Below are 14,263 nucleotides of genomic sequence, written 5' to 3' on the forward strand. Positions count from 1 at the left end.
TTCTCCTACTTATTTTCCTACTATTTATCCTCTAGTTATTTTTCCTATTTATCCTCCTACTATTTCTCCTATTTATCCTCCTACTATTTATCTTCTAATTACTTCTTTTATTTATCCTCCTATTATTTCTCCTACTTATCCTCCTATTACTCATCCTCTAGCTACTTCTCCTACTATATCTCTTACTTATCCTCCTACTATTTATCGTAAATTAAAAATAAATTTAATATATAGGTCTAGAGGGCATTTCTAACCCAAATAACTAAATCCGATTTTCTATTAAAATTTATTATTTTATATTTCTTAAAAATAACTAAGTACAAAGTTATTACGGGTAAAGGGTAGATAGTAGATGTGATTATGCGTAATTGCACGAAGGAGAAAGGAAGAGAAGTATAGCTGAATGCCTAGAAGGCTGGCCTTATAAAGGCAACTGGCGGCGGGTCTAATAGACCCGCGGTAGGTAGCGTTCTAACTAATCAATTACCGGTAATAATTGGTTTGCCGACGGTAATAATAGTGTACAGTAATCTTAGAAACTATTATACACTAGTACTAAACACAAGGCACATAGGCTAACCTTATAATATTTCCTTAGATTAAAAGAAGCTATATAACTAATTAATATTATATAAAATAATAGAAATCCCTATTAAATAAATAGTCTATTCTTAAAAAATCCTTACTATTGCTAATAATTATTATTATAATTTCCGCCGCGGAATTAGAGCCTCCCGCTTTACCTCCTTCTCCTTTTTCTTCCGCTTTTTCTCCGCTACTATCTAGGCCGGTAAGTATAGCACTTCTAAATATTTATTATAGAAAGCCCATACAATATCGGAAGTTATAAATACATTAGTGCGTAGTTACTATAATAGCGTATATAGAAGTGCCTAAATAATAAGGTATTCCTAATAACCCTTATTATTTTTCCGGCATCTATCAATCCTCTCGAATTTATATTCTACTGAATCCTTCTTATTATCGGTCCTCCTTATAATTCGGCTATAATTAGCACGAACATCCTATTCCTCTATATCCGTCTACCCTAAAAGACTTTACTCGTTCTATAATTTAATTTTACTAATATAGAATATTAAGCTATACTTTATATTAATTAGGAGCTTAAATATAATTCAATAGTTATCCGCTTTAATAATTTCAAATAATCCTTCGAAGAAGGGTATGAATTTAATATAAGGGTGGCCGGTATTAAAATTCTCAATATTAAGCAAGACCTTATCTCCCTTCTTATATTTTAGTGTATTGGTCTATTGGGTATTCGTATTATCTTCGTAGTACTACTATATTTACTAGGCTTAATTCGTAACGAAATTTAAAATTTATTTAAATTGGTTAATTAATTTATTAACTTTAAAATATTTAGTTTATTATACCGCCAATATCTCTAGCGGGCATAATTTAACCAGTTCGATACCTATATAAAGGTAAAAATTATAATTAATAAAGAAGGGGGAAATACTAGTAATTTTAAAAATTAAATTATTCCTAACGAACTTTACAATTAGTAACTAATTTATCTAATCGTCCTATACCCAATTAATATAAAAGTAAAGGTATTTCTTTATTTTAATATTAATATATTCAATCTAGTTATTAGTAATAGGGTAGAAAGCGGAGGAGGGTTTAAGGGCGACCTCTAATTATAATAATAAAGCTTTCTAAAACTATAAAATAAATTAAGTACTATAGTTAGAGATAATAGAGTCCGGTAGGTTGTAAATACTATAGATTTTTTCTATAAAGCGTTTTATTAATTCTTCTACTATTAAACCTACAATAGGGATATAATACTATATTTTAATAAGCCGATTAATAATAATAGTAATGTGTTTAAATTCCTGTCCGCAGTGTAGGCAAGGCGTAAATAGGGTAATATAATCGACTAAAATGTTCTTTTATAGTATGAATAGTATTGCTAATAGTTTTAAAAAACCGTAGGGGGGGTATTGTAATAATTTGGATTTAGTATATACTAAATAAGCTTTATAGTACGACTAGATTGTAATATATATTCCTAGTTAAAAGAAGGATCGAGATAGTAATAAGTAGGTTTTTTTACGATTTAAATACCCGGCGGTTAGTAAATTATAAATATATCGGAAGAGCGAGAGATAGAGTTCTATATTAGTAGGATTAATAAGGATAGTACTACAAAAGTACGCTCGTCCTTAAATTATTCGGCATTTAACGAAGGGGACCTGTTTTATATAGTCTTTAATTTCCTTAAATTATATTTAATAATTAGGGTCCAATAAGTATACAATAATATCCTGAAATATTATCGACCTTTCGTAACCTTTTACTACTAAGTTATTTATCGATTTCTTATTTAATACTTCTAAATTATAAATATATTTAATACTAATATTAACCTCCTCACCTCTGTCCTTTAAAGTAAATATTCCGTTAATAAAAATATTATAATTAAATAAAACTTTATTTTTGGCCAGCAGCCTCTTATTGGCTTTATCTTTAAATAAGTCCTCTAACTTCCTATTTAGTACGTTGGGACGTACTTATAAAGATCTAGGGCAATATTTAATTATAAAATTAAAATAGGAGAGGAATTGAGACTAATATATATAATAGGGGGTAAGTTACTTATTAATTATAAAGGTCTTTAAATTTTTATAATCGGTAAGGACTTCGAACGGTTTTTAGGCACCTTCTAATTCGGGGTGCTATTCCTTAAGGGTTTTAATAATAGCGAGCAATTCCTTATTATAAATATTATAATTATATTCAACCGAAGAGTATTATTAATTAAAGTAAATAACTAAGTATAAAACTCCCTTTTTATTATACTAAGATAGAATACTATTACAAACCTAATTTAAAGTATCTGTTTTAACGACGGTCTATTTAAATTAATTATAAATCCGAAGCATTAGGCTATTACTAAAAGCCTTTTTAAGGGCTTTAAAGGATTTTTAATATTAGCTAATCTACTACTAATTAATCGATTTCTTCGTTAACTTATATAATAGACTAATAATAATCGAAAAGTATTTAATGAATTATTAGTAGAAATTAGCGAAATTTAGGAAACGCTATAGCGTTCTCTTAGTTTCTAAGGCTTCCTAAATAATAATGGCAAAGATTTTATTGGAATTTATCTTAAATCCTCCTAATATAATAATTAAATTTAAGTACTTTATTTTTATAATATAGAATTTATATTTATTAATATTAATTTAAAATCCCGTTTAAATTATCCATTATAAAACTTCTTTAATATAATTTTCGTAATTTATTTTATTATTCGAATAAACTAAAATATTATTAAAGTACACTATCGTATATATATCGAAAATATTATAAAGAACATTATTAATATAATTCTAAAAGGTCCTTAAGGCTCTTTAAAAACCAAACGGATAGATAATAAATTTATAAAGGCTAAACTAAATAATAAAAACGGTAAACTATTTATATCCCTCCTTTATATAAATCCTATTGAACGTAGTAATTATATTAAATTTAATAAAAATCTTTATACAATAAATTACATTAAAGGTCTCCTTAATTAACGGTAGAAAGTAATACAATTTTAATATTATATTATTAATACCGTAGTAATGTATATAAATATAAACGCTACTACTAGGCTTCTTAATTAAAAAAATAGGAAATATAGCCGCAAATTAAAATAAATAGATAAAATTCTTTCTTAAATTATTATTAATCTATTTCTTAATAATACTAACCTCTATTAGAAATATACAGCACGGCCGTACGTTAGGAAGAATCGCCCCTAATTATAATTCAATCTTATAATTATATAAATAGTAAAATGGAACTTCTTCGGCTAAGGAGGGGAAGAACGCTACTACTTCGTTAATATATTAGCGACCCTCTAATTTCCTTAAGAGGGCAATAATCTCGTCTCTTATTTTAACCGGATAGTTAATTTTATTAAAGAACTTCTTCGTATCTTTATTAGAAATTTTAGCTAAATATACCTACTAGATTGTCTCTTCGCAAAATAATACATTCTAATTAAAATTACTAATTAAATAAATTACCTTAGTTAAAACCACTACCTTCCGAAATTCCTTAAATAAATAAACATTAACCAAATTATTAATAAAGGGGTAGAGGAAGGGAGGGAGATTTTCCTTATACTATTAACTATTACCGGCTATAATATTTACAACTATTTCCTTAATTAAATCCATATCCCGGATTTTAATTATAGTAACTAACCTTTCGAACTCAATATAATTCGTAACATACAACTACAAATATTAAAATTCGTAGGCGAAATTGAAAATAGTTGCGTTAAATTCTTTAATATTACTTAATTTAATAAAAGAGGTTTTATTAAAATTACGGTAGCGACTAGTATAGGGGCGCTTTATACCTACGGAAATGTACTGGCCATTTAAATAAATATAAGGGTTATAGTATATTAGGCTTTTAATTTTAATAAAAAGGGCCGCCGTATTTATAATACCAATTTTAAATCTAATTCTATTAACTATTAATACTTTAATAAAGGGCGAAATAAATTAATAACCGTCTTAGAAAATAAATAAAGTCCCCTCTTTATTCCTTACTATAAAAGATAGTAACAGTAATAGCAGTAGTAATTCTACTTAAATAGAATAAGCAATTCCGTTCCCTAGGTTCGCTACCGGTATTTATAATAGTAGTAGCGGCGCTAATTCTATTTAAATAGAATTAATAATTAATATCCTTTAGGTAGGAGGAGTAACTTTATATTTCAGAATTAGCTAGTAAAATAGAATATTCTTACTACGGACGGCTACAATCGAAATTTAATTAATAAGAATTTTTAACGCTATTAATTAATTCCTAAGAAAGTTAATAAGTAAATAACGACCTTAATAAATAGGGTTAGTAAAATATATTCTATACCGGTCGTAATTAATTTTAAACTTATAGTATTATATTTAAAGGAATTCTAAAATTACTGGATAATTCTTTAAAATATTATAAACTAAAAAGGTAATTATCTTACTATAGTATCCAATCCGGAATTTAATTATTACTCCTTTAGAAATAATACTTTTAACTACCCTATTAGTAAGGATAAACTTTTTTACCCGGCGGAAGCGAAAATAAAGAAAATTATATTTAATTATAAAAGAATAATTAATAAAAACGAATATAGAATAGCCAAAATTAATAAAAGTAATACAATAATCTTTATACAATTTAATTATAATATAAAAAAATAAGAATATTAAATTTAGAGAAGTAGAACTATTTAATAATTATATTCTAACCTCCTCTAAACCTTCTAATTCTATAGAATCTAAAACCCGTTTTTATAATAACAATAGGGAAGGCTTCTATACGCGATTAAGTATAAAGGTTAAATATTTTCCGAATTATTATAATATTCATTACTAACAGCGGCGGCGGCAGTAGTAGGGGCTGCGGCGGGAGTAGCGATAATAGTATTAATAACGGGCGCGGTTCCAATAATATAGACCTCTTCTCTACCGCAGTAATCCTTACCTCTACCTTTCTTCTTCTTACCTTTATTATACTAAGGACTTTAAGAATTATAATTAATTAAAGTAAGGTAATTGCGGGCGATATAACTATTACCGCTATAGCGGTAGTATTTACCCTCGTGGGTACGCTAGTCGAAAACGTCCTTATAAATAAAAACGGCAAAGTCGATAGCGTCGAAGTCCATCTTATTACTACCCTAACTAATAGGAATATTATTAGTATTATAAGAACTAACACTATTCGTATTAGTATTAATACTACTAGAACTATTATTAGCGGGGGCGCTATTACCAAAAATATAAATATTTATTTTATAGCGGTAATCGGCATCCTCCAAATTACCTACAATAGTGCGGCAAATTACGAACTACTTCTTAAAATTATTAGCCTTAGGAAGGTCGTAATACACAAGAATATTACAAAGGTATTTATTAATCTTATTACATAAGTAATAAACCTTTATAGAATTATTAAAACCGTAGAAATTTATTAAATTAGTAAATTCTAATTCGAATTCTGTAAAAGATATATTCTTTATAAAGAATTCCTTAAAACGATAACTAGCATTTATCTTCAAATTAATATTCTAGAAACGGGTAACCAAATACTCTATAAATTTAATACCGGTCTTCTAACGCTAAAAATCTATATTTCCTCCGTTCTAAATAATATCCAAATTATCCTAAATACTGAATAAAATTTCAAGACCTAATAGTATAATAGTATAAATAATTTTAATATCCTTATTAATATAAAGGAGGGGGTCGTACTTCTACTAAAACAAAATACAAAAACGCTATACTTTAAAAATCTCGTATTTACGGGCCATATTAATATTCTCCTTATTAATAAAAATCGGCAAATTTTCCATAATCTACCTTAAAAATAATATTTTACTAGTATTAATACCAGTAGTTTTATTAAGGTTATTAAATAGGGACCGGATATTAGCGCTATAAGACTTGAAGGCGGCGTAATTTATATTAAAGTTATTGTATTTCTTTTAGAAGTCGTTAAATTCGATTATTAAATTAAAATAATCGAAGTTCTTCTAATTAAAATTATTTTAGGTTCTAATAACTACTTTACAAATAATCTTTAATTCGTCCTTACTACATTCAAAATTAATAGTAATATTTTTATACTAAATAAAATCGTTATAATAAAGGCAACCGAATAGGGCAATAATTAATTAGAAAGCGGAATCCCGAATAATAATATTAATTATATTAAAGTAAACGCGAAGAATAGCTTTCTTTTCCTTATTATTACTAATACCAATAAAAAAGTCGTTAATTACTATCGAAGGAAGGAGTTCAATAAGCGCGGCTTAATAAACAGCGATATTAATAGTACTAATAATTTTATTAAATACTTTATAAATATTATTCAAATTAAATAGTATACTCTTAGGAGGGGCACCGAAATTAATAAAATCATTAATATTACTAACGGGAGAGAAGGATATATAATCGCTACTCTTATTATAAAATATAAGAAAGGTAATCGTATAAAGTAATTTCTTATCCCTTAAATAAAGAATGCTTACCCTTATTTATTAAATAAAGGGAATAAGACTATAATTACAATTATTATAACTTACGACTATCAGTATTTAAAGTACTAAACTCGGCAATTCGACGAGCAAGGCGATTCCTATACGCGCGCTAATTAAAAATTAATAGCGTAATAAAAGAAAATAGATTTATACTATAAATATAATAATTAAAAAGTGTAATTAACTATTACGGGCAAAGGGTAGATAATAAATGTAATTATACGTAATTATACGAAGGAGAAAGGAAGAGAAGTATAATCGAGTACTTAGAAGGCTAGCCTTATGAAGGCAACCGGCGGCGGGTCTGATAGACCTGCGGCAGGCAGCGTTCTAACCAATTAGCTACCGGCAATAGTCAGCTTGCCGGCGGTAATAACAGCGTACGGCAATCTTAGAAGCTGCTATACGCTAGCACTAGGCACAAGGCACACAGGCTAACCCTGTGATAAAAGTCCTACTAGGGATAAGGATAGTTATAGTTTAACTTAAAGTTATAAAAGCTATTAAATCCTTATACTATCCTAAATTTATTTATAATTAATTTAATTGTATTAAGATTTTATAGGGTTATATTATATACTAATAGTAACTATATAAACCTTAACCTTAATACTTCCAATTAAAACGTCCAATAAACACTCTTTAAGGATATTGTAGATATTCTTTAAATATTTAATTAAATTACTATAGGTTGTAAATATAATTTAATACAATTAAATATTAACTTTTATATTAATTTCAATAATTTTCAAATCTTATTTATATTAAAACTACACTAAATATCCGTACTATAACAATCCGGCTCAAACTCCTTCCAATAGTAGAAGATCTTACTAAAGACGATTATATATATACCCTACGGAAATTAATAAAAATAATTCAAAGATAAATTAATATTTAATTCCTATATTTATATATTTATTGATTTTTAAAGGGGGTACTATAGCCCAGCATTTACCCTTATCCTTAAATTTAGTAAGTTTCTAATAACTATCTAAATATTCCTTATATATATTAAAAGTTGTAAATTTATAATAAATAGGCGCTATTTTATAAAATAAATTATTAATTACTCTCAATAAATCCTATAATAATAGCGGAATAACGGCGGTAAAATAATAAATATTTAAATAAATAAAAAATAATCGGATAAAAAAAATTTCAAAAGAAAGGATTAAAGTTATTCCTCTTATATTAATAAATATATATATAATTATATAATTTATATTGTCCTATACCTATTATTTGCGAAGAAGGGTAAAATATCTAATAAAATCCGTCGATTTACCGACTAATTTCGAATAAAACCCTAATAAATTTAAGGAGGTCTAAACTTATTTGTTAATTTATTGTACAATTTAAGTTTTTTTTTTCTATTAGTATTACTATATAAACTTTTATATAGATTTATATATCGTTTATATATAAGATTCGGCATTATAATATAATTAATATTTGTATATATTATTTTTTTGAGAGGCTACTAATTCGAATTACCCTTTTTAAATCCTTTTTCTTAGGTTTTTTTTCTTTTCTTTATTTTTATTTCTAAAAAATAAATTTAATATATACAATTTTATATAAATAAGGATACTATATAATTTAATAGAGGGCTATATAATACTTAGTAACGAGTTTTTTATATAAATAGAATTTTACAATTCATATTGCAAATAAAATATAACTTCCTCAATAGAAATATTACCTACTTATCTTCTACTTAAATCCGTATATACAAAACTACTAATAAATATTTCCTATAACGAAAGTTCTAATAACATTTTCATTTAAGGTATAATTCCCTATAAGAAAATAATAAAGGCATAATTCCCTATAGGAAAACAATAAAAGCATAATTCCCTATAAGAAAATAGGGAAGGTATAATTCCCTATAGGAAAATAATAAAGGCATAATTCCCTATAGGAAAATAATAAAGGTATAATTCCTTATAAAAAAATAATAAAAGTATAAAATAAAAGTATACTTCCCTATATAGCAATGGTATAATAGTAGTAGAAGTAGTATTAATATAATATATATACGAGGAAATCCAATAAAGTTAGAAGGAATTAGGATCGGGAGGGGAATTTAATTAGATTTTATAAATATATAACCCCCGGGGGAGGGTATAAAGAGGCTTAGGGAATAGAAATATATAAATATAAGTAAAGAAGAATTAAAAAATAATTAATTCTAATATTTAACCTAATAATAAAAAATAGCCTTTAATAAACTAAATACTAAATAAATATCTCTAAAACCCTCTAAAGGCTACTAACTTACTAAAAATATATTAATAATATAATTTAAGGCGTATATAAATAAAAAGGGGTACTAACTAACCTAACCCAACGCTTACCCTAATATTAAATATATATATTATTCCCGAATAAAAATATTAATTCCATCCTCCAACGCTTTATTAAAATAAAATTAAATTTAAACCGAATCTACTATTTTAATATTATTATCCCTTTTATACTTACTATCCCGACCCTTTATATTTTAATCCCTATTCTCATTATTATCCTCATCAATTGTTATTAACTCCCTATTCCCACTTTTACTACTTCTCCCAAACAAATTACTATTATAACCATCATCCTCTCTATCTTCGTTTATATTTATTAAATTAATACTCTCCTTCTCAAATAACTTCGGAATCTACTTAATAAATAGGTCTAAACCCAAACTCTATAAAAATCTATATTATAAATATATTTTATAACTAAATACCAACCCCACTCGACTTCTATTATACCTATTCCCATTACCTCTTTCAATTACTAATAATCTAATCTTAAAAACCAACCTAGAAAGCGACCTAAAAAACGACCGAGAAAACAACCTCGATATAAATAAAAATATAGAACTCCTCCTTAAAGCTACAATACTAGTAAATTCTAAAGTAATTATATTATTAGGAAATAAATACTTCGCCGCTAATAACGCTAATTAAATATTAAATAATAAAACGAAATTTTAAGGACTTTTATATTCTCTTAATATTAAATTACTTTTAGAATTAAATTTTAAAGGAATTTCTAAACATTTAAGGTTAATTAAAATAAAGAAGCCTCTATCTAGAAAACTAAATATTATAGAACCTATAAATATAAAGTGTCACAGGGTTAGCCTGTGTGCCTTGTGCCTAATACCAGCGTACAGCAGCTTCTAAGACTGCCGTACGCTGTTATTACCGCCGGCAAGCCGACTATTGCCGGCAATTGATTGGTTAGAACGCTACCTGCCGCGGGTTTATTAGACCCGCCGGCGGTTGCCTTCATAAGGCCAACCTTCTAGGCACTCGACTACACTTCTCTTCCTTTCTCCTTCGTACAATTACATATAATTATATCTACTACTTACCCTTTATTCATAATAATTAATTATACCTTTTAACTATTACATTTATAGTACAAACCCATTCTCTTTTATTGTACTATTAATTTTCAATTAGTGTGTATATAGGAATCGCCTCGTTCGTCGAATCGCCGAATTTAATATTCTAAATACCGATAATTATAAGTTATAATAATCGTAATTATAGTCTCACTCCCTTTATTTAATAAATAAGGGTAAATATTCTTTATTTAAAAGATAAGAAACCGTTTTACACAATTACCTTTCTTATATCTTACAATGAAAGTAGCGATTACGCATCTTTCTCTCTTATTAATAGTACTAATAATCTTATTAACCTTAATACCCCTCCTAGGAGTATATTATTTAATTTAAATAATATTTATAAAATATTTAATAAAGTTATTAGTACTATTAACGTTACTATTTATCAAACTGCACTTATTGAATTCCTTCCCTCAATAGTAATTAACAACCTTCTTATCGGTATTAGTAACGATGAAGAGAAGAAAACTATCCCTCGTATTTACTTCGATATAACTAATATTATTATTTAGGACCCTACTTTTCAATTAATTATCGCCCTACTTAATCGCCTTTATTATAATAATTTTACTTAATATAAAAACATCGCTATCGACTTTGAATATAGTAAGGATGAATTAAAGACTGTTTATAAAATAGTTATTAGAATCTAAAATAATTTCGATTAGAAGAACTTCGATTATTTTAATTTAATAATTGAATTTAACGACCTTTAAAAGAAATATAATAACCTTAATATAGACTATACTGCCCTCAAATCTTATAGCGCTAATATTTAGTCCCTATTTAATAACTTTAATAAAATTACTAGTATTAGTACTAGTAAAATATTATTTTTAAAGTAGATTATAGAGAACCCGCCGATTTTTACCGGTAAGGAGAATATTAGTACGGCCCGCAAATACGAAATTTTTAAAGTATAGTATTTCTATATTTTATTTTAGTAGAAATACAACCCCCTCCTTTATATTAATAAGGATATTAAGATTATTCGTACTATTATACTACTAAGTCCTAAAATTTTATTTAGTATTTAAAATAATTTAAATATTATTTAAAATAAAGGAAATATAAATTCCTAATATTAAAAGACTAGTATTAAATTTATAAAATATTTAATTACCCGTTTCTAAAATATTAATCTAAAGATAGACGTTAGCTATCGTTTCGAGGAATTCTTTATAAAGAATATGTTTTTTATAGAATTTGAATTGGAATTTACTAATCTAATAAATTTCTATAACCTTAATAATTCTATAAAGGTTTATTATTTATATAATAAAATTAATAAACGCCTCCGCAATACCCTTATATATTACAACCTTCCTAAGGCTAACGATTTTAAAAAATAGTTCGCAATCTATTGTATTATTGTAAGTAATTTAGAGGACGTTAACCACTATTATAAGATAAATGTTCGTCTTTTTAGTAATAGTGCCCCCGCCGCTAGTAGAAGTTCTAATAATAATACTAATATAGGCGGCGCTTTTAATTCCTATAATACTAATAATATCCTAATTAATTAGGGTAGTAATAAAATAGACTTTAATATTATTAATTTCGCTATTTTTATTTATAAAGACGTTCTTAATTAATATATTTATAATAGTAAGTACTACTATTATAGTAGCGATAATTATATTACTAGTAATTACCTTACTTCTATTAACTATAATATTTAAGGCCCTTAATATAATAAAAGTAAGAAGAATAAAAGTAAGGGCTATAATAAAGGCCGCTATAATAAAGAGGAGGTCTGTAGTACCGAGGCTACGCCCGCTACCGCCCCCGCTATTCCCGCTATAGCCCCCGCCGCCGCTACTGTTAGTAACGAATATTATAACAAGCCAGAAAATATTTAACCTTTGTACCTAATTATATATAAAAGCCCTTCTAATTATTATTATAGAAATAAATTTTAGGCTCTTTAGAATTAGAGGGTTTGGAGGAAGTTAGGATATAATTGTTAAATAGTTCTACTTCTTTAAATTTAATACTTTTATTATTTTATATTATAATTAAATCGTATAAAGATTATTATATTTCCTTTATTAATACTAATTATTCTATATTTACTTTTATCGATCGCTCTTTTATTATTAAATATAACCTTCCCTATTTCCACCTCTATTATATAAAGAAATTTATCTTCGTTAATAAAGTCGTTAAAAGTATTATTTTTAAAGGAGTAATAATTAAACTCCGTATTAAGTACTATAATAAAATAATCACCTTCCTAATTTATAATATTTCGAAGAAATACCCGGTTATTTTAAATTTCCTATAAATATAATATTATAAGCCCAAGATTAACTACAATTAATATAGAATACGTTTTATTAATTTTATTTATAAAGGCCGCTACCTACCTACCGACCTCACTAGAAATTAATTAATAGCTCCGAGAATTCTTATTAATTAAGTTTTAATTACAGCTATTTATAGTAGGACCGCTCCTACTCCTCTACTAATTCCAATTCTTCAATTAACCTTAAAGAACGAAGCCGTTACCCCTATTAAAGTAATTTTAATACTATTAAAGCTAATATCAATTAATAAAATTATTAACTTTAATTAAATAGTACTAATATTACTAAACCCTATATTAGGAATTCTCGAAGCTAATTATTAATTTACCTCTACCTTCGTTAAAATATTAATAATTAATAGAGCCGGGTCCAAGATTAGTATTACAAATATAACCGCACTTCTTATTAAAACTAAGAGTCTAACGCCCTACGAACCTTATATCCACTTTAATAACTAGTACGTCTCCGCGGGTATAAAGCGCCCCCAAGCCTACTATTATTATAACCCCAATAATACCGCTCCTATTAAATCTAATAATATTAGAAAACTTAATACAATTATTTTTAATTTTATTTACAAATCCTAATAATTATAATCGTATATTACGAATTATACTAAAATCGAAAAATTAGCGGCCGTAATAGAGGTCCGGAATATAAATTTAACTAAGGAAATAGTTATTAATATAATAGAGGGTAATAGATAATAGTTTAAGGAAAATCTTTCCCTACTCCTCTATAATTTTATTAATAACCTAGTTAATATTTATTCTTCCGAAGAATTTAGGGAGGTTATAGTTTTTATTAAAGCGATTTACTTTATTGGAAATTTCGACGAAAATGCTCTATTCTATAAGGAAATAATCTGCTGTATATATTTAATTAAAATCTCTAATAAAGATGCAAAGAAATTTCTTACTAAGGCCGATTGTTTAATTAAAATAAAGGATAAAATTTTTACTATCTTAAAGGAATTAGAGGGATAATAATATATTAACGAAGTAGTAGCCTTCCTCCCGTTATTAATTAAAGAGGTCCCGCCCAACTATTTATATAATTATAAAATTAAATTCTAATTGGGAATAACCCCCCCAACGCGCGCCTATACTATATATCCCTAATCGAAGCCGTTATTATTAAAAAGTAAATTAATAAAAATTTAAAAAAGAATTTTATTCGCCTATTATAGTTTGCGGCCGCGTCTCCTATCCTTTTAGTAAAAAAGCCCGACGGTAGTGTCCGTATTTATATTAACTACTATAGTATTAATAATATAATGCTAAAAATGTATTACCCGTTCTTACTAATTAAGGAGACTTTTAATATTATTTACTACGTAAAGATTTTTATTAAATTTAATATAATTATTATATTCAATAGGATCCGTATAAAGGAAGGGTATAAATAATTTACTACTTTTATTACCCGTTTCGGTCTCTATAAATTTATTATTTATTTATTTGGCCTTTAAAGGGC

This window comes from Neurospora hispaniola, assembly GCF_033458365.1.
Source record: "Neurospora hispaniola strain FGSC 10403 chromosome Unknown B0T23scaffold_9, whole genome shotgun sequence".
NCBI lineage: Eukaryota > Fungi > Ascomycota > Sordariomycetes > Sordariales > Sordariaceae > Neurospora > Neurospora hispaniola.